Below are 20,724 nucleotides of genomic sequence, written 5' to 3'. Positions count from 1 at the left end.
GTGCCAATTTTTGCTCTACATTAGCAATACTGTTTCCATTATGCTGTGAAAGAAAGTTTTCCATTAATAATCCTACATCTGCACATATTTGTAGTAGATATTTTGACGATTTATTATGTATTAATTTTTCCATTTTTTTGAACTCGGTAAAAATATCTATTACAACTCCTTAACACTTAAAAAAACCAGTTTCAACTTCAACACTTTTAATTTTTTTGATATTATCAATACCCTTGGCAGCTTATGTGATGCTATGATTTATGAACATGGACGCGAATTTCAATTTAAATTTCATTGCCTTGAGATCTGTCCTCATGACTAAGAAAAATGGTTGTTATTGGTATTATTGTCCCCCAGGCTGTTAGAATTAAAATAATTTGCAATATAATCCCTTCAACTAAGATTTTTTTTTGCTTAGAAATAAGATCGTTAAAAATAGTTTTCCAATTGATCTCGTCAAAAATATTTTTTTCAAGAATTGCCATTAGTGAACATTTTGCTTCTCTAACCGTTTAACTATTCAAGACTATGGTATAACCGCGAGAAACCACGCACATGGATTATGGTTATGGATGCAGCACTTGATGCTGTTTTTAGTGACAACCCGGCTTGTTGTAGCATTATGTTTTTATCGGATTATGATTTTTTTAAAGATAATTATAGCTTTTTTTTAATACGACTGGATCGAAACTCTATATGTTGACTTCGGAATGTTTATTCGAAATGTAAGGTAGGATTTTACCTTTATAATGCATATGCTGATTGGGTCCAATGGAGTGTTATTATTGATAGCCTTTGACTTCTAATAACATAGACGAAACCCACAGCTTTTATTTTAGGTATAAGCTTCCGTTTATTCGCATGAAGTGCAGTGGTTGGTTCGTTTGCCCAGTGCTATTCTGTGTACGGATTTTCGGTATCTATTCATTTCTCTTTTAGTTTCCACTGCTGATGAGTACTGACTTTAACTTTACTTTTGTTTTTACTTTGTATTGCTACCTTAATTTTGGTTCAGTATACATTGTTTGTTTCTTTAAAACTCTATTTACTTAGCTTATTCGGTTAGCTTCTTTAGCGCATCTTTAAGCTTTGCGTTTGGTATTTTCGTAAGTTTGAAAACGTATGTATTATATTGTATTTATTATATATATATATATATATATATATATATTAGGGTGGTCCTTATTTATATGGGAAAATTTTTTTTTCGGAATTCAACAAGTGACGCCCCCTAGTTTTGTGACTCTATAATAAAAAGTAACGTGTGCAAAATTTGAACTCGATCGGTCAATAATAACACGTGCCCCTAGGCCGTTGAACTTTAACACTTTTGATAATTTTCCCACAAATCTTCGAGTTTTTACTTCATACCCCGTACATCGTTTCTCCTATGTTTGCAAAATATTTTTACAGCGAGGTAGCACTAAAATTAATCTTTTTAATTACTTCATATCGTCTAAAGATTTTACATTGAATAAAAATGAAATAGTGCTTTATAAACTTTACCTTAATCGTACGCTTTTCTCAATGTATCTCAATCATGTGCATTTTTTTCCCGATAGTCTTGGACTGTTGGTAAAATACTAAATTGTTTTTGTGACTCATATTTGGTAAATTGATTGTGAAATTCTTCGATTAATTGTGCTCCTCTTTCAGTTGTATCATTCACAACTTTCAGCATTTTAACGATATCTCTTCCCTTTTAATAACTTCCTTCATTTTTCCATGAATCAGGATCAAATAGGAAAACATCTTTTGGTGTTTGTAACTTATCAGAAAGTTTTATTGACTTGTAATTGATTTTATAAAGAGGAAGATTTTTACATAGAAAGTATTCCAAATCATCTACTGTTATCTGAAATTTTTTATACAGTCATCAGGCACGTCTTCCTATTCAGCAAGCATTTTTTTGAAGAGGTCTTTTCCTATCATTCATTCCCGAAGTACCATAAATGATTTATGAATTTTTCAATCATTGCTTCTACTGCATGTTTGTCATCATTTTGTACGCTGCAGGTTTTTTAGACACTAGACTTTATATTAATTTAAAAAGCCTAGAATGGGTTGCTGCGAAAAACTATATCTTCATACAACATTTAACTGTAAAGCAGCATTTACGGTCATTCTCTTCACGTAAGGTCAATTTAAATTGTTTCCTAAATGTATAAATTTTCAAACAATAAATTCCTTTTGCCACCCATCTGGCTCACAAATAAGCTTTACGTTGCCGAAAACATATCCCTGTAGGAGGGAGGACTTCAACAAGAAATATTATTACACGTTATGAGAATTCTCTGTAATATTTCTTAATTCCGTTTTCTACGAACAATAATAAGTCATCAAATTCTTTTTTTAGAATTTAAGTGGTATGTGTACTTTTTGAATGTTGAAGCGCTTAAATAATGGAATATCGAGTCTAGAACTAAGAAAGGCAGAACTTCTTCAAAGACACTCTGCAGTACAATTTCAGGTGCATGATGATAGCAATACAAATGCAATATATCACCGTTCAGCTTTTCCTCTTAAAAATTACATGCACAATTTATACGGCCGGTATTGTAAGCCGCTGTATAAAACACTACAGCTTGAACAGTTAGCAATCATCTAAGATATCATATACAACTGAAGAAGTATCTCAGAAATTCTGAGTAGCTGTTCAACATTAGGACCTTAAGCTATCATGGTAAGCCTATCGGCGTTTTTTTTTTTTTTTTTTTCAGTTACATCTGGATGTAGCTTTGTATCCCAGGGAATTACCTAAAAAAAACTAAATTTAAATTCATGAAATTTGATTTTACCCCTCGAAGATTTTCTCTTGCTCTCTTAAGGGATGTACGATTGATCCTAAGGTTATTTGGATTTAAATTTACTGCATCTACATACGTTGTTAATAAATGAGCAGCATCTTTGTCCCTGATATGGCATTTGTCTAACATTGATGAAATGCGAGCAGATATCAATAGTTGTCAAGCTTTTTTGCGTTGTGGTAGACCACATATAGAACAAAAGGTTCAACAGGTTAGAATAGATACCCATTTCGGTTTCAAAATCTTGTGAATTGCAAGAGAAATTTGATGATAATAAAGGACTATGTACTGAAATAGAAAACAGTTTAAAGTATAGATTTTTACATTATTCCGATCTGGAATTTTTTTTAAATTTATATTTTAGATATGGAAAATAGAGCTTATTTTTATGGTAGGGTAATCAAGGATTTTTCAAAATTTAAATTATAAGAATGCATAAACATTTAAGTATATAACTAAAGAACAGTGAAGTAAAATATAATCGTCATAACTTAGTATATTTATAGCATGGAAACCTAGTGACCCTATTTGCCACACCTATTACATACAGAGAAAACATTACATTTTCTAAATCAACACTCCCAAAGCCTGGAGGAGGCACTTTGTTGTAGTCAAAAATTATTCATTAATTACCTTTAGAATCCCTTGCGTCTATCTTGGTGGAAAGAAATGTTCCCATGCCGCTTGGTTTGAAACGAGCGCGAATAGCGGCATGCCTGTCCCAAGGCCATTGGTGTACATGTACCCTATGCAATATGTAAAATTTTACAGAATGAAAGTGAGAGAATGGTTGGTCTAGAAGTAGCAACATCTATTGAGGTTCAAAATTACTTTAAATATGAAACCTAGGAATATTTTTACATAAAAATGAGAAAATCCGCAATTTTTTCTTCGAAACTCAAAAAAGGGGGCCCTAGGGGCACGTGTTAATATTGATGGATTGACTTAAAATTTTGCATGGATCATTTATTTGTATAATGGAACAAATTGAGGGGGCGTCGTGTAAAATATCTACAACTTCAAAAATAAGGACCACCCTAATATATATATATATATATATATATATATATATATATATATATATATATATATATATATATATATATATATAAACACACATATATATATACTATAAATATATATATATACACATATATATTTACACACACATATATATATAATAGATAGAGAGAATTTCTTTAAATATTATTACTGAGAAGAGTAAGAGAAAAAGCGTAAGTCCAATGGATTTCCGTAAGATTGTTGCCCTTTCTGAAATAATAGATTAATTTAACAATGCAAAAAAAATGTTACCATATCTATTTTTCTATAAACATTTTCTTCATTATATTCTCTGCTTAAACCTTAAATCGCGAAGCTTCAATTATATGAGTATCCATTTGTTGAGATTACGCATAGTGTGATAGAAGAAAAGACACAGTTCAAAGATGTATGCATGTTGACACATTAAATATTAATGCTAAACTGATTTTTTGGGGTGACATTGTGACTGAAATGTTTTTAATAAATCTTTATTGTGTTTACGTCTTTATTCATTATTCATTTCCATCAAATGTTTTAATAACAAGAGCACGTGAGAAAAAATATTTTTGAACGTAAACTTTTTCAATAAACACATGACATCTTTGAAAAAAAAAACATTATTCCGCTTTTAGTTTATGTTAACCATTTGCTATTTAATTTATAATCCATAAAACAGGGATAGCTCAACATATAAGAGTCTGCTTAACAAACAAATCATAAAGTTTACTGAAGCGGTATTTCTTCGTTTGGGTAATTTTGAATCACGTAGCTCTTGAACACAAAAATATATCTTAACTAGATTTTGAGTCATTGAATTGATTTAAATTTATTGGCATATGTTTCTAAGGCGACATTACTTTGAGTCATGTTTTATATGAAAGATTTTTGTATATTTTTATTTTATCTTCCGGGGAAGTTTTTGCAGTTTTGAATAAAGCTATATTCCTCAGAGATTTTGAATAGTATAGTTAACTGTTTTTTGCTTGTATTTCAGCAGCAGTTATATGTATTTAAGCAAAACATTAAACAGTTTAGAACTCCATTTGGTTGCTTTAAACTAACTGTTAACTAGTTAACTGTTTTTTGCTTGCATTTCAACAGCAGTTATATGCATTTAAGCAAAATATTAAACAGTTTAAAATTCCATTTAGATGCTTTAAACTGCTCTTTACTGAGGCAATGTAACTGGATAGCAAAATAATAAAATATAAGCAAAACTTTTTTTTTTGCGACTATATATCTGACCTTAGGCTGCGAAAAGAAAAGGGATGTAAGTGGATTTAGGTGAAATTTACGTGTTTTTCTAAACATTTCCCTCTTGCTTTCGTTCAATTACAGTACAAAATGTGAATATATTGCATTGATTTTACTTCATTCTTGTGATTTTAAACGTTCATTGCACTGTCAAAAATGAAACGCTCAATTTTGACGATTCGGCAATCCTCGAGCACTATTTCGTTATTTTCTACGATCCTTTCGTCACCGAATCACGTGATATTTGACGAAACCAGAAATCTCAAATTTTTCACGAAATAATTTCGTCCCGATTTCGTCACATTGCAGTGCATTCTGGGAGTTTTCGTTTCAGTCTTGTACTTGCTCGTTAAAATATTTTACGGCAGTTATTCTAAAGGATTCATAAAGAAGGTTAGTATTTATTAAAATTTGTATGTGCAATGTGCCTTCTTTTATGTATTGTTACATTTTTGTTTAGTGTTGTGTTTATTGTTGGATTTAAAACACATTAAAATTGAAAACGACCTGTTCGATTTGGTTTGGAATTCTGTATAAACTAACTTTGAGTCACCTCCACGTTAGGCTTAACTAGCGTTATTTTTTATTTGCAAATGAAAATGTGTGTTTGTTGAAATTTGTTTTCGAAAACGTACTTCCTTTATTTCCCCCCGTTAGACAATTGACAAAGATGATCAAAGCATTTTTACGAATTTAAACTTAAATAAAAAATTCCACCGTCGCTACAGCAACACAGATAATAAATACAGCGCCTTGATAAATAGCATAGAGTTTTGAAGCTTTTAATTTCAACGTTGAATATGTTTCATGGTTATGTGTTTTCATTCTTCTTCATGAATTTGACTAATACAATTCTGGTGGACGAAGTGTTTTTGTTTAATAATTCAAAATTGTTTTACTCTGCATTTTTATTTTCTTAAACAAATATTCCTCCCCCACCCCCTCTCTAAGTATTGGTATTTTTTCTTCTAATCTACATGTAATATTTTAGTCAATACAATAATAATTTATACAGTAGCTCTCTCACAAAAGTGTACGTAACACTTATCATTTTCAATGAAATATTGCTCTACCCATTAGGTAAGATTAATATTTTGAAATGGGTAAACAATAGATCTTCTATAGTTAATTCTTAACAAAACTACATGAAATATTTTAATAGCAAAATGAAATATGATTTTGAAGAAATTAATAATCAGAAAGTATTAAGAACTTTATGTCACAAAAGTGTTCGTAAAAATATTTTTTAATAATTGCTTAGCAACCTTTTAAACAAGCCCACAAAAATCGAGGAAAAAAAAGCGATTAATGCAATTAAAAATAAATGCAAACTGGCTATCAGCTTACGGTTCGGAAATGATACCCCCCTCCCTTTTTTTTTTGTTAGGCTCGTTGACCGGACTTATTAAAGTCGCACCCCATGTTGTTTATGTAATGTCATCCCCTTCTGCAGCTGTCTCTTGTTTATGTTGTATCAATACTTCACTATTTGTTGAGTCTGTTTCTTTCTTTTTTTCTTTTGAATGGTTTTACTTGCAAAATGAAACATGAATAATTGCATTTTAAGTTACAAAGAAAATATTAATTTCTATAAAGAACTATATCTTGGTGCTTTGCAGCTAAATATTTTCAATATTTTTTCAATTTTTCCCAAATTTAAAATAAGTTATTGAAGGTAACCTTGATTAAAAAAAAAAAAAGGTAAGTTAGCAGCATGTTTGAAAATAATAACAATTATAAAGCGTTCTTTGTTCATTTTCACATTTAGTACGCTAAATTCTATGTTAATTTGTGTTACCTGATTTTTGATAATTATGAATTTTTCAATTATACATAGTTTCTACAGCTGAAATAAATACAGCATTAATTTTATTGCCATATTTGCTGCCTCAAGGAATTATCAGCAAAATAAAGGGAATTCTCTTCAGAAGCATTTCATAGATGAACTACTAGTAAGTCCAAACTTAAGTTAGAGTAATGGTTTTTGCTGCAGACAAAGTAAAATGTCTATGTAAAATTTCAATTGAAAAATTGAAAGGAAAATAAAAAGTATATGATAAAAACTAGTAAACTTTTCTACGCTAGTCACTATTTTCATTACATACCTTTGAATCTCTTACTTGCAATTCTGTCTTAGCATTGGCCATGGTTGCATTAATGCTTATGGAGCTATCTTAGTAAATCAGTAAAGTTCTAATCAATTATGTTATATAAAGGTACCTAATTTCCCTTGAAGTTCCAGACAGGTAAATATGAAGTATGTACCAAAGTACTTCAAAGTATAAAGTATGTACTGCATGCAATAATACACTTCCTGTATTAAACATAAATTTTGCCAAACAAGCATTCTACATAGAAGCAAAATTAATAAGACAAATAATCGATTGAAAAAAGAAAAAGGTAAGCTTTTTTTCAAGATTATCTAATTTCATTTTCTGTATCTAATTTTCGAACAAAGATATACAAACTTAAAGCTGTACATTTTATTGCACTATTTCTTTAAAATTTATGGTATTAGTTTTAAAAAAATCTTTTTTTTTTCTGGAATTTTTTTATTCGATGCAATGAAGAAGTAAATCCCCAGCAATTTTCTCTTGAGCAAATATTGATGTAACTCTGCATAAAAGTAACCTATGTCTTATTCTTCCAGAACCCAATGTCTGCTGAGGAAGTAGCACTTCTATATTCCCAGTAGGACTGGACGATGTAGGAATTTTTACATCGTGATGCATCGCCAAACTTACATCGCGAGTAGTTGAAGCAGTTTGAATTATTCTTCCCGCTATAGGTGGCAAACCCCCGATTATTGGAGTTTTCCTTGCAAAAATCGAAGCTTTTGTCAGAATTTTCCCAAATTTGGCACGAAAACTACCCTATGGGAATTCACAAACATCAAAGGACAAATGTACCAAACTTGGAATAGATCCGACAAAAACCCACGCGGGGGATTCCCCATGCATAGCGGGACTAAAATGGGGGAACTCTCGAGCATCAAAGGAATTCTGTGCCAAATTGTTAAAAGATCTTATAAAAACTGGTTTTTGAAAAAAAAAAAATAGACCCCAATAGCTGGACGAAAACTCCCCAATGAGAATTCCTGAGCATCAAAGAAGTTCTGTGCCAAATTCAGAAAAGATCCCACAAAAACTTGCTTTTTATAAGGAGAACCCCAATGGGGTTGCCCCCCCCCCCCATAGAGGAAGGAAAACTAATCTGCTTGAATTCCCGAGCTTCAAACGACCTCTGTGCCAAATTTAGAAGAAATCCGACAGAAATTGGTTTTTATAAGAATAACCCCAATGAGGGGTTGCCCCCCCCCTCCCATAGAAGAAGGAAAATTATCCTGCTTGAATTCCCGAGCATTAAAAGACCTCTGTGTAAAATTTGGAAAAGATTCGACAAAAACGTGGTTTTCATAAGAAACACCCCCAATGGGGTTCCTTCCCCCCCCACAATAGGGGGACGATAACTACTTTTTGAATTCTCGAACATCAAACGACCTCTGTGTCAAATTTAGAAGAAATCCGACAGAACTTGGTTTTTGTAAGGAGAAACCCCATGGGCGTTGCCCCCCCCCCCAATGGAGGGACTAAAACGATTGTGTGTGCAATCCCGAGCATCAAAGGACCTCTGTGCCAAATTTGGAAAAATCAGATAAAAACTTGGCTTTTATAAGGAGATCCCCTATGAGGGTTGTTCCCCCCCCCCCCCCCCCCCCCCCCATAGCGGGAAGGAAACTGCTCAATGAGTATTCCTGAGCATCAAGAATAAACCTCTGTGCCAAGTATGGAAAAGATCCAGCAAAAAATAGATTTTTTGCAGGAAAATCCCCCCTTATGGGGTTTTAGTTAGATACCATGGGGAGTTTATGGGACCGGACTAACATGCGGGTTTCCGTTTTTTTTTTTTTTTTTTTTTTTTTTTGCTTGGATGTAAGCAAACTTCTGGAGCACACCGATCTATCGTTTTAGAGGTTTTTATTCTAAATCGGTGTAATGATGTAGGGTGTACTGTACATCGGCATTTTACGATGCATCGATGCATCGTAAATCCCTAATTCCCAGATATCATTTCACATTGTTCTTTAACTTGAATTTGCAATAATTATTTTTACATTTTAAAGAAATTGTCTGCTTGTATTTTTACATTAATAAATTTTTTTTTAACATCTTTTATGTGTCTCTTTTTTCAACAAATACTTGCCTTTTGCTTTAGGCGGAGGGGGGGAGTGCAGGCCAGTCATTTCGTTTTTTTTTTCCAATTGTGGAAAAAGGTGTACACTCTTCAAAATTTTTATAGAGAACCAACTAAAACCACGGCCTTTCGTACGTAAAGAATAAAAGTTCAAAAATCAAGGGGGGGGGGAATGTCAACCCCCATAAATGACCTCCCCCCGTAAATGACGGGCCTGTGAGTGTAACTATGCGCATCAAAGTGGGAAATTATGGTGGTAAGATTCTGAAGTAAAGATTTGACTAAATCTTATAAGATACAGTCGAACCTCGTTAAAACGAACTTTAATGGATCATTAAAATCGATTACTCTTAACAGAATTCGTCTTATCCGAAAAACAAATAACAATGGGACAGAGAATACAAAAAAGTCCGTTATAGAAGTAATTCTTTTTAAGCGTGTTCGAATTAACGAGGTTCGTCAGTATCGTCAAAAAAAAAAAAAAAGAAAGAAAGAAAGAAAACTAATCAGCTCAAAAAAGAAAAAATAAAAGAAATAAACTCAAAAAATTACGAAATTAACATGCTCAAATATGACGAAATTAATTTGACGAAACTAATGCTCTCAAAACTACGAAAATGATTGTCGATTTGACGAAATTAGAATGAAGAAATATTTCGTTACATTTGACGAAATTGGCATCTTCAAACCAGAGACGAAAGCAGTTTCCTCAATTTGACGAAATGTTCGCTCGGAGCATATCCCTGGAAGCGATTTCGTCAGAAACGAAGAAAATTTCGTCGAATATGAAAGTCCATTTCTGAGAGTGTGTACTAGCAGTAAATCAAAACTTTTCCTCGCGCAAATATACAGGTTACTGCAGATAGTGTTTCGTGGTTTTAAGGAAACCCCTTTTCAATACAAAATAGTGAGCTTTTGGTCTCTACATCCAAAATCTTTTTTTTTTTTTTTGCGTTAAAAAGGGAGTTCATCGAAAGCGCGAAACACTGTGCTTGAACTAATCTGTACATTTGTGCTACTAAACGTGTTTTTACCCTGTTCCTTCTCAGTGCAATGGTATTTATTTATTTCTGTTCATTGCATTGTCATTTATGCAAATGATTGCCTCTTGTTTCATTTAATTTTGAGGAAAGAAATAATATTGTAATTGTAATGATTTTGTTTTGTTTTTTTCCCACTTACTAATCAAATAGTTACTTCTTATTTTTAGAGCATAATATGCGTAAAAAAACCAAACTACAAACCAAAGAGTAAATTAAAACAAGAAGCTTGGATCACTTATGAGTTCCTACATACTGATTTGTATAAAGAATAAATAAGACAATTTCGTTTGCAATCTTTGTCAAAACAGAAAATTCCTAGGTACGGCGTTTTAAACACGAAAACGCTTCGTATCTTTGCCTGGAAGAAGAGTTAGCCGTCTATCGCTCTCATCTCTCAGTTATAACCCCCAGGCATCAGACGATTTTGCACTTCATCTTGAACATGACCGGGAATGTAAAAAAAAGAAGGAAAAAAAAAGACGGAAATAAAATCATCATCGAAATCGTATCTCATTATCTCCATCCTCTCTTCCCCCCTCTGATACATCCAGACTTTGATATGCGTTGGAAAGTTAGATCCCTCGTCAGTAATGCAAACATTGCTTAATGTTGCCGTGCCAATTCTGGGGAATTTAAAATTACTTTAGTCTCGCCTGGCGTAATTCTTCTTCATTTCCCTACCGCTGATATTATTTATCGCATCATCTTCAGGCACAGATGAAACGTAAAACTATTTTTTTTTAAGATCAAACTCTACAAATTTGGTGCGTCTATTTCAATGAAGGGAGCGGATCTTGCTTACACGTGTGAAAAAGAGTTATTTGATTATTGCTGGAAGCAAGATTCTTAGAAGATGATACGCTTTTAAACTTGATTGAATAAAGCCGACACTTTTAATTACTAAAGTAAGTGCGTAAGACATCTACTAATCATTATTTGGTATAAAGATAGATGGGGAATAGACAGTGGTGAATCAGTTTTTAAAAGCAATACTCATGTAATAAAATTCCTGTGCAATGCCGAAATTCTTTAAGTAGTAAAACAATCGAACAAACACACACAAATTGTATAGGCATACAATGTGTGTGTTCCCAGACGAAGTTTGTAGCATGAGAACAGGATCACAGTACATTCTGTGCGGAAAAAAATAGTAAAAATAGAATTCCAGCTCAACTTATAAGAGTGTTGCAAATTATAATGAACTATACCAAAAGATACACAATATGATTTGTTATTCAGATAAAACTCGAAGCAAGTGTCAATAGGGGTGGTCAAGCGTATTGGTGCACAAGCACAACTCACACCTACTAACAAAATTTATAGGATCAAATCAGTTGTTTCTTTTCACTGAAAATAGGGTTAAGATCTATGCTTAAGACATATACTATTTAAACGAGTTGATTGACGTTAAAGGCTATGACATATAAATACTGAATCAAGTTTCGTCCCCTTGTTATTGGAGAAAGAAATTTTGTTTACTTATGTGCGCAGTCTTGGACCGGGGAGGGGAGGTGTAGTTCTCCCATCCTCGCACTGACGGTCTGAATTACGTTTCTGTTATTTCAATTTCTTGTTGACAAAAAAAAAAGAGAGAAAAAAAAAAACTTTAACAGTGTAAAAACCCGTTTTAGGGTAATTGAATGATTATAAATATTGAATTCAGGAAAACAGTAACATGCAATGATACATAGTAATTAAATTAATGACTATATAAAAATATTTGATGAATAACAATTGCCATTTTGTAAAGAATAATATCATTTGTTTTTTATTTGAATTGGCAGAGTACTTAGGATCTCATATACTAATGTTTTATGAGGATTTAATTATAGTTGGGAGTTTTGTGTATGCATTTTTCGGCTAAAGTGTATTATGAAATTCATTTTCTTATCTTCAAAAGCCGAAACACATCGCATACTCAGTTACTGAATTCAATGTTTTAAAGATGAGAAAGTTACTTTTTTTTTGAAAATTGTTTTGCTACAAACTGGTGTATGCAGATTAAAAGAAAAAATATATATTTGGTTGAAGCTTTGTTCAACATTGAACGAAAACGTGGCATACAATATTTATTGCGTAAGAAAATTAATCATTGTACATTAAAAAATTTACACATTTATAAAATGATTTACAAAAACAATAAATATGCTTCAATGTACACATAAATGCTAAAAAGCGCTTGATTACTTTTAAAAATGGTGCAATGACTGCAAAAATATTTGTTTTTACGTAATCGATTTTAAATGTGTTAGTGATTTGATTCAATCGTACGAGGCGTATCCGGAAAGTAAGTACCGTTTTGAAAAAAAAGCTTTTTTTTTTTTTTTTTTTTTTTTTTAAGATTATTTAATGTTTACATGAAAGATCATACCTTAAATTATTTTTCAACATAGTTTCCACCATTGTTGAGGCACTTGTCGTAGCGGCTCACCAGCTTATTTATACCTGCCTCAAAGAAACTTGCCGCCAATGAAGAGAGCCATAAATTTACAGCGTTTTTTGCGTCGTCATCACAAGCAAAGCGCCTACCTCCAAGTTCTCGTTTCACGTGCAGGAACAAGTGGAAATCAGACGGTGCCAAGTCTGGGCTGTACGGCGGGGGATTAAACTGCTCCCAACCAAACTGTTCAATTAGTCTTTGAGTGTCACGAGCAGTATGGGGCCGAGCATTGTCATGCAGCAACACAATTCCTTCACTGTGCATTCCACTACGTTTACATTCAAAAACCGGATCACAGAACGAATTTCACAGTCGGCGGGATCATCGATTTTCTTAAACATTATATACGGCCACAGTAAACGCAAAACACAAGTCAAATCAACCGTAATGGCGCGAGTTTGTAGCTGATGAACAGAGGAAACAAGTACGCATGCACTGAGCGCCGACAGCAGCGCTGCAGCGGCATTAGAACGAAACGGTACTTACTTTCCGGATACGCCACGTATTTTTACATAGCGATTTTAGTAAGGTATTTATGGACGTACGCAGCGAATAAGGAAAAATTAATAACTTTCCGAGATCGTTATTTTTTTTTAGGATTGATTTAGTTCTGACGAAATTCTTCTAAAATGAAAAGTGAACTTTTACAAGAGCGTATCATAACAGTAGGAACTGTCCCGAGTTTTAACTAAATCCAACACCACATCTTTCCTGCTCTACCATCCGAAGGTAGCTCCACACGCTGACCTCTATGAAGACAACTACATTCAAATTGCCGAGGTGCTCTGTCGGGTCGGTCTTATAAAGATCACTAATTGACAAGCCAACTTCAACAAAATAAAACGCATCCAACTTCGTCTGTTATTAATCTCAAAAAAAAAAAAATCATATGTTTATGTAATCAAACAAAAGGCACAATGAATTAAAAGTTGGGAAAACCTGAAAATTGACCATTCAACTGAAATTAATGCCACCTACAGTCGAGCCCGCTTAATTGAATAGCCAATTTTCTACGAAAAACTATTCTATGGAGCAGGATAGTTCATTGAAAAATAACAGACATCAACGGTTTGGTGCATTGAAAATGCATTATTCTTTTAATCGATATTCTAATAAGTGAGCCTGACTGTATTTTAGTGAACGAAGTAAGTGAACGAAGTATTTTTAAAAAACAATCAATAATTGATATCATTCAATGTCTTCTGTATCACTATCATTTAAATTTGGAGTATAATACATTAACTAATGACCTTTATTGCAATGCTCAAACGTTTAGAATTGTCTTTAGTCTGAAGAAATTCAAGAAAAAGGATTAAATAAAAACATTTGATTCCTAGTGTTTTGAAGAACACATGCATTTGTGTGCTCTTCAACGTACGTAAGGCTTGTGTTGAGAAAAAATATTTTCTTCTCGAAATGATTAACACCAATAGTTTTTAGTATTATGGTAAGGAAGGAATAGCATGTTTTTTAAACAATTATTCACACACTAATTTAAACAATTTACAAATGTTAAATATCGCAAACAACATAGTTTTAATTGCTTTTAGCGGAAGTTAATGGTTTTTACAGCCATTAAATTCTCGAAGTCGACTTAAATAACTTAGGGGAGGACAATTTCAAAAAATAAATAAAACTTTACTTAATGCAGCAAAACTTAAGCATTTAAGCAAACAATGCTCAGCAAATTTATGATGGGCTTTAAACCAATAGTTCTGTTTTTTACTGCAATTAAACACTATCTTTCAAAATTTAGCCCAGCTGTAGCAATATTTGTCATTACACAATCAAAGAGCTTAAAATGCAATAACCATGCTTTCTCATTATAACATTACGTTATTAAATGTTTATTTTGCTATGTTGGTATTTTATTTTAAAAACGTATTTTTAAAAAGTTTCGTGTGCAGGAGCTACATGACTGGACCAGAATGGCAATCGAAGTTTAGGTTTGTGTTTTTTACTTATCGATATTTTCATCATATTTAACTGTAATTGTGTGTCTAAAGGTGTGAGTGCGTATGTAAAATACTCTGAATGAATTTGAAAATTCACAAGAAAAAAAAAACAGTATTAAGAGAAACTTCAATTATAGTGAAAGGGAATAAACAAATAAATTCCTATGAGTAACACAGTTGTGGAAAAATATTACAAAATAAAAAGAAGAAAAACAATAAGAGCTTGAAAAACCATCGTAACAGTTCTAAGCTATGGGTTTTCAAGTCATTTATACATAGACAATACATCTTCAAATGCAGAAAATGAACTGCGTTGCAAACGTATGTATACATACATAATACATACACATTAAGGTGTACCAAAAAATGAAAGTTGGTTTTTTAAGTCGCAAACCCTCTTATTCTTTTTTCTTTTAGGTCAAAACAATTGTAAAAAAAAGTTTTATATGCTTTGAACAACGACAATCCGTGCCGACTTGCGCCTGAATAATTACCCTGTATACTAGGCCAAAAAAAAAAAAAAAAACCCATGTGTACTAGGCCAAAAAAAAAAGCATTTTTTTGGAATTTCGAAATTTTATGTTAATAAAACGTTGCCTCTAAGCCCCACATGTGCTACAAAAATATTTGTCAAAATTAAAAAATATTTAGATTTCCAGCAGAAGGCCGAAAATTTATATTTGAAAAAATCCATATTTTGAGTACTATGTGGGAGATTTAAATATTGCAAGAGAGCAAAAACTGCTATTTTACGCGCTATTTAACGCTACTTATCGACTCTGGTTTTTAGCTTGATAATTTCTTAAATTTTACTTTACATTTTGTAAAAAATATATAGACAAAAATTAATTTTTTGAAGAAAATTACAAATTTAAGGTCTCTTTGCTAGACACCTAAATATTTTTTGATTTGGATAAATAATTTTGTGGTGCATAGAGGCAACGTTTTATCAACATAAAGTTTCGACTCGATCTAGTTTCTAGTTCACACAGTGTTGGTTCAAGCGCAAGTTGGCACGAGTTACAGTAGTTCAAATTATGTGAAAATTATTTTACAATTGTTTTGACCAAAAAGAAAAAATAAAAGAGGGTGTGCGACTTGAAAAATCGACTGTAGTTTTTTTTTTGGGGGGGGGGGGAAGGGGGCACTTTAATACTCATATGTTAATCAAACTATTCATCATTTATACAGGGTGTCTATAAATGATGGACACGATTTATAAAAATCGTATTTTCAAAAGTTCTCGACGGAATAAAATAATTAATGCGTACAATTAAGGAGAAAAGTACCAAGTTTTTTACCTTATAAATGTTCGATATGGGACCCTCTTGTCACACGGCATACGTTTGGTTATTTCCGCAACTGCTTGAGGACAGTCCCGATCTTATCTATCCAAAAAGATAGAGCATCTCCTCATTGGTCTTTGACGGTTCAATGTTACTTAAACAATGTGCTTCCACACAGATGGATAGGCCGTGCGGGTGACGGTGATTTAACGTTATTCACATGGCCACCAAGATCTCCAGACTTAACCCCATACGATTTTTTTTCTATGGGGTTACGTGAAAGACCATGTTTTTGTACAGCCAATGCCGAAAACGCTCCCAGAATTGCAACAACGCATTTTTGCAGAAATTACAAACCATTAACAGAGACATGTTAAAAAATGTGTGGAATGAACTAGATTATCGAATGGACGTATGCCGTGTGACAAGAGGGTCCCATATCGAACATTTATAAGGTTAAAAAAACTTGGTACTTTTCTCCTTAATTTTACGCATTAATTATTTTATTCCGTCGAGAACTTTTGAAAATATGATTTTTTAAAATCGGGTCCATCATTTATAGACACCCTGTATATAATTGCCGTATTATTTTAGTGTGTTCTTAAAACTCTTTATTATACTTTATGAAATACTACTTATGAAAATATTTTTATGTGATCCATGACATTTTGCGGAACAAATATACAGACAGCAGATGAAATTGTAATAAATCTTCTGTTTGAGACTCTTCGAAGTATTTATGTAAATCATCAAGAAATGCCAAGCAAATGTTAGAAAAATACACCAGAAATCTACCATAAAACAAGAAAGACTATTTGAAAAACTTTATTTCCTAACTTTGTATTTTAATGTCAAATATTTCTTAGATTTGTTGCATAAAAAAACAAACTTGTATCTTCATTGAAGTTTAAAAAGAGCAGTTAATTAGTAAGTTTTGTGGTGCGCAGTACCTATTCCTGTTTCTACTAATTTTGACGCAACAAAAGCGTTATGCCATTGAAATTACAAAACACGTGCATAAAAAGTATAAATGGTTGCTGATATGAGTGCTGATGACATTTTTTGATAATGAAGTGATTTATAACCTTGATTATCTTCAATCGGTGAATATTATTACAAAAAAAAAAATCATATATATATATATAAAGGAAAAAGAATTTTTGACTTCATCAAAGTACAATCAAAGAATCAACCTCAAATAAATCAAACTCAGTAAACGAAATTGAAATTCTTCTGTAAAATAAGTAAGCTAAGCTAACGGTTATAATTTTGGTTTTAAGAAACAGCTTTCAAAGCTATTGATAATTTAAAAAAAATAGAGTTCATCAATTGTTCGGGTGTTTCTCATTTTACTAATTGTTTTCAATATTTCTCACTGAAATATATATTATAAACTGTATTTGAAAGATTTACAGTTTTTTTTTAAGCATTCGTAATTGGAGCACTACTTTCGACTAAAATATATTATCAACTTCCATAGTTAATACAGTAAGGCATTTCCACCATAACAGACTTAGAGTTTGCATTAAATATTTATCTGAAATGTAGTTGCACACTTCATTTGACAATAGAAACTAGAAAAGAAAGATGCCTATGGAAAATATTTTATTTTAATAATTATAAATGCAAAACAGCCCGATATAAATTGTCATATATTTTATATATCTAGCATTTATGTCTAATGCGTACAAAAAATCGAAACTATTTACGAAAAGAAAATATTAATTACAAAAGAGGCTCAATAAAAGGTTTTTCAAAATTGAGAAAAGAAGTATTTTCACTAACATACTAAAATTGAATCCGTAACATTCGACCAAATATTGTTATGCAAGACATTTGGGATAGTTATAATGCACTTCCATAAACTTAAAATCATAACAGCGAGATAAAACAGCTATAATATATGCATTATGCATATTCAAAGTATTTAGGAAATAGTGAACAACCGGGAATATCATTTTAGTTTGCTTAAATGCCCAACAACTACTAACATGTATAGCTTGGCTCTTATTTGAGATTGTCCATTTTTCAGGGAGAAAAAGAGGGAAACAGTTTTTTTTTTTTTTTTTTTGCCAATAATAATAATAAAGCAAGTTGGATTCTTTATCGTCATTTTGAAAAACTCATGCACCGGAGTTAAATTTATCAGAGCCAAACTATACAGTACAGTTCAAGAAGAACTATAAATAATTTTTTTCTTGTCCCCCCGTAATGAACTCTACAATACAATAATATCACATTTGTTTGAGCGATCATTAGTCTTTGAATACATTCTATATCCCTTTACCCTTATTCCTCTTTTATTAAGAATAATGGCATCGCTCACTAATTTTGACTCTGAATTTGATACTTCTTACTTGTTTATAGTAAACCTTTTTTTTCACGGTTGAACTATAATGTATTTGGTGATACATTTTGGAGCGGTTGAAGCATAATTTAGGATTTTAAAAAAACCTATATCGGTACTAATAAGATGAATCTTGATGTTGTGAAAAGTCTTTACTTCTCTTTTTAAAGAGTTTACTGAAAAAGAAAAGTGTATTTGGCGCAGATTTGAGTTGGAATACCATCGTAATAATTACCAAGGTAACCCAATACATTTTAGCAACACTAAGTAGCTGTATAAGAGTTGAAAATCTTTTTATTTTCAGCGTCGTCGGATTATGTTGCGATTATTCCTTTTTTTCAATTGAAATGCAAAAAATAAAAATAAAAAGAAACTGCTGTTTCTTTTGCAGCACTAATCCCGTTTGTTTTTTCACAATAAATTTTTAACAAGTATTTCGTTCTTCCATTTGACATAATGTTTCAAAATGTGTGCTTAAATATACAACAATATGTGCTTAATTGTTAAACAGCTAAGCACATATTGTGCGTCTGTTACGCTTGTTTATAAAAAAAACCCCTTCAAAATCAAAGATTAATGCTTTTAGTCATGTGTTTATGAACTATTATGCTTCATTGACTTAAACTATGAGAATTTTTTTTAACAAAAAATATTTCAATATTTTCGGGACAGACTATCATATTACCCAACTCTCATGAGCGGCGTCAATATATTGCGCCTAAATAGTCTAGATATCCTTTCAGATTGATTATTTTGGGGAAAATAAGATGATTGTACTGTGAAGAATAATGTTACTTGTTTTTGGTAGCAGATTAGCTAGTTGATTAATATGGGTGAAAACCGTTTCTTACGAAATGCAAAAAGGCAGACAAGTCAAGACCACAATCAAAATCGTAACAGCATTTTAACTAATTCAAAGTTTAAATTCTTTTGAATATAAATTAAAAATATAGATTAATTTATAACAAAAAATATGCATTAATGTATGAGCAAACATATTTATACATACATTAAATGAGGCATTGAGAAGCAATGGGATGCAAGAGGCAAAATTAAAAATTTGGAGATAACCAATAAAAAGGGTAGGTGAACCCCTTCTCTATCTTAGGGCAAGATGTAGTACTAGTAGCTCTGGTAGGTTCCGGTATACAGCTTGATTTAGAAAAAACATTTTTAATGAAAGCCTACTTAGGATCTGATCTTTAAGCGCATTTTACTCAAAACTTCAAAATGTCCACTCGCATCCCTTTGCTTCTCACTGCCTCAATTGTAGAAAGTAAAATGACTGTAAAGGAAACATTAATTTGAAATTCCCCAATAGTAACATATTTATAACCTTTTTTTCTACGCCGTTTCGAAAACTTATATTTTATCATAATATCTTTCGTTGGGGGAGGGGGGACTTTAAATCATTTGCTTTGTGCTTGTTTCTGTAACAAGATCATTGGTTTGAATCGAAAAAAAAAAAATGCTTAGAGCACTTTTTTTTTTCCTGTAACTGTTCTTTTTAGGACTATTTCTATCCTATTTTATAAGATAAAAGTTTTATTTTTGTTACACTGATGGTGGAGTTCTATTTGCAGCACAACAGACAATTACGATGCATTTGTCTCGATCATGGATTGATAACCGCATCATACGTACGTACAATAAACTCAATTGATGCTGTTAGTTAAACCACTCGAGAATTCGAGCATAAGAAGTACATAATACCAACCGATTTAAATCAGACAGACATTATAGAGTTAAGAATAGAACTAAAGGTGACCTCCGTGCCTCATCCTATAGGTAAAGAGTGAAGCAACTTTCAGCGATCTTAGATTATGCATGATTTTCGAATGTATCACTAAGGCTGATAATCTTGGATACTAATTACAATTAAGTACTGGCGATTTTGCTTTTTTAAAGGAGAAAATGCGTTTTTTTTAAACGTCCAAAACTTTACTTAAAAACAAATTTTTAGTAGTTTAATATTTAATACATTTTGCGTTCTGTTTGTAATTGATGAATAAAAATGAATCTTTTCTTTTCTTCACTTTCTTTCACTTTTACACAAATAAATCTAATAAATTTGTTATGTTTTGCACTGCAAAAAAAGGAATAAATTTAACAAAATTTAGCTCAAACTCTACTTACTATTCCTATTTTGATCTGTATAGATAATTTATTTTTAATAAAACAATAAATGACGGAAAATTGATTTTTACTGATTTTTTATATATTTATCAATTTTAGAATCTAAACATAGAAAAAAGAAATGGCGTTTAAACGTTGAACGTTAAAACCTTCTTAATGAAGAATGCAAAATATTATGAAAATTTTCTGCTCTAACTCATAAAATGCAGTTCATGTCA

Source organism: Uloborus diversus, chromosome 10 (genome assembly GCF_026930045.1).
Source record: "Uloborus diversus isolate 005 chromosome 10, Udiv.v.3.1, whole genome shotgun sequence".
NCBI lineage: Eukaryota > Metazoa > Arthropoda > Arachnida > Araneae > Uloboridae > Uloborus > Uloborus diversus.
This window is presented reverse-complemented; position numbering follows the sequence as displayed.